Here is a 3,163-nt window from a genome sequence, read left to right as displayed (position 1 = left end):
TGTTCAAAATTCCTCAATAGATATAGATAGATTGATCGATATTGGCCGTGTCAATCTATGTGACATTGTCAAGGTAAAATATGTTAAAAATATAAAGAATCTATCTGTTAGGCTTCACTAGAGATGAGCACAAGACCCACAGGGAGACACAATGAACTCAAAACAGGTTTTATTGTCAGGAAGTGGGACAGGTCGAGGTGGCAGGAACTGAGAAGGAGTCAGAATGACCAAGTCGAGGGATTCAGGAATGCTGGAGCGTAACAGCTCGGCAGAAGCGAGTACAGCAGGAAAGATTGCTGACGGGTGGCTGTTCAGGCTGGCTTTTACGCTGCAAGTGGCTGACGAGATGACGACTGACAGGTGAGTAGGGGAGGCAGGTGCACTGATTAGGAAGACTCCCAGCCCACACTGAAAAAGGTAACACAACAGAAGGGAGGGGCAACACTGTGGACTGGATTCAAAAACAATGGATTCTAACACTATCCATCTATTCTCTGTAGTGGCTACAGAGGGACACGGCACTTCCCAGCTGACTTTGGGGCAAGAGGTGGATTACACCCTAAACCGATCGCCCAAAAAAATCACAGGTAAAAAAAGAATTAACATGAACAAGTTCAATAAAAAGCTGAATGGTTTCTCGCGTGTTTTTATCGACATCTATCCTTTGAGGTGCTGATGGACCCAGCTGGGAAATTTAATGAGCACCATTGGCTGAAGGGAGTCGGAGAGAAGTATGTGATAAAGAGAAGGGGTCAGGACTCGAAGATCGGCTTTGATAGCCATCATTACTTTATGTCGTGCTTGTGCCAGTTTTAATGACAGAATCATTCCAGGATGTGTCACCACAAATGTGGAGTCCAATTAAAAAAAACTCATCATCAGTCATACCTGCAGTTCAAATTGATGCACAAAGTTTAATAAACGGTGATACAGTTTGGGCCCCCAGTGGGTCTCCAAGGGGGGCTGAATGCCAATTACTTTCTATTTGGGGCCCCCAAAATGTTATGGTCCTGCATTTTGCCAGCTGTCATAGCCACAATTTTGCATAATTTGCCATGTGTCAAGTTCAAGTTTCCTGCTAAATCAAAAGCAGACAGTGAAACACGGCAATTAAAAGCAGAAGGAAAACAAAACAATTGTATTCGTTCACCATCCAACCAGCACAACACACGTGAGAGCATGTAGAAGCACTAACTGCTTCCTGTAATATTCCTGCTTTCCTAATCACGCCCACTTAACAACATATAAGAAGCTGTGAGCTAGAATGTTTGTTTGCTGGCACCAGCCAGGGAGGACAGGCTGAAGGGTGGGGGAACAAGTTGTCTTTGTCTCCTCACACATATCAACTTTCATGACCACACTGGATAACACTGGATTTTGTGCTTGTGAGACTGTTTAACACGAGGCGTGACTGCAAGCCTCTTCTTTGCATATTGCCTCTATCTATTATCATCTTTCCTTTGTCCAACACACTCTGCGATGCCAAGAAATTCAGAAGCCCGAATCGTTTCCTACGGAGTTGTGATGTTGAAATACAGAGAGGAAAATATGTCCAAGTGTTGGGTCTTGATTCCACTTTTAGAGAAATAAAAGAACCTGTGTGCAATGGATGGACAAAAAAAAAAAATATATATATATATATATATATATTTAATGCATAATACCTAAGCAGCGCATTCAAGTCATCAACCCATTTGATGGTCCAACTACGGTGTTCTCGCATTAAATTTTTCCAAAGGCTTATGAAGGATCCCCCACAGACATTTTACAGGTTGCTTCCGCCTGGAGATAGAGGACATTGTGTCTCCAAGCCCGTCAGGAATCCGGTTCGGCCGCTGTGACACAGAAGAAGTCGGAAACCGAAGCAAAAATGGAATTGGCCCCTAAGTGTTCTGATTGCTTTTCCCCAAGCAGCTTGACAACCAGGTCCCACTGACCGCGTTTATCACAGTCAGGCTACCTCACCATGATGATTTTGTCGTTGCCAAGGCAACATCCGCTCAGATGCCAGCCTCAGTTCTATCACAGCTGATGGGCCTGATGTTTGTGTTTTGCAGAGCCAGAAAACGGTATTTTCACTCTGCTAGCCACTCAAGCCAAAGCAAACTGCAGCTTTCCCTGTCTCTCTCCAGTGGATTCTTAGAATGCAACCCAAGGGAGTTTGAAGGCTCATTTAAGCCTCCCTGATGCTTTGGTAATGCATGGATTGCCATACCAAATGTCAGTTATTTTCATTGGCTCTTAGTCAATGGAAGGGTTTTTGGATGTTTTTTTTTTCTTGCCAACCAATTCTAATATTTAGATTTTATCATAGACTCAAAGATATGAACAAGCTCAAATAATCAACTCGTAAAATATGCCCCAGTTTTTAACACATTTTCTGCCTCATTACGAGCAGCAACACCACACAGAGGCCCAACTCAGAGTTTGGACATACTTCAGAAGTAAAAAGGAAAGGTCAGAAAGGATTACTATAAGGGACAGGGGATATCCTTCCATCTATTTTCTATACCGTACTGCCTATTTCGTTTGTGCCATAGGTAAGCTGCCTATATCAGCTGACTTTGGGTAAATGGACGTGTACACAATGGACCGATTCCGGCCAATCGTAGAGTACATATACAGTAAAAATCATTCGCAATCCCTTTGACATTCAAGGGTAATGGAGAGTCTTCCCTTGAGCAACCATGCATGTTTTTGGAATGTGTGAGCAAGTCATAGTAGGCTATGTGGAGAAAACCCACCACACCCTCTCCACAGACTGGAGTGATGAGCTGAACATCAATCACCGTGAGACTGCTTGGCCAAACGTTGCACTTTTTCCCACAAATTAAAACACTTCCCAGTTGGAGGTCAGTGTACGGATTCTGCGCCGATCAATGTGGACATGATTTGCACCGACTGAGCTGGACAAGAGTTGGGTCGACCACTCGGAGGGGCTGCTATGAAGATTTCTTCATCAGAGTGCGACCCACCTCTCCGAAGGCATCTATCTCCCTGTCGCGTTTTCATCTTATTATAACCCCGTGCAATGCAGGTACACTTCATGTACACCTGACATGCGTTGTGTTGCAAAAACAAATGCATGCCATGCATGGGTTTTAAACCTGTGGCAGGCATTCGTTTTTACAACACAACGCATGTCAGGGGTACATGAAGTGTA

This window comes from Hippocampus comes, unplaced genomic scaffold (genome assembly GCF_001891065.2).
Source record: "Hippocampus comes isolate QL1 unplaced genomic scaffold, H_comes_QL1_v1.1 scaffold37, whole genome shotgun sequence".
Lineage (NCBI taxonomy): Eukaryota > Metazoa > Chordata > Actinopteri > Syngnathiformes > Syngnathidae > Hippocampus > Hippocampus comes.
Note: the sequence above shows the minus strand (reverse complement) of the source record.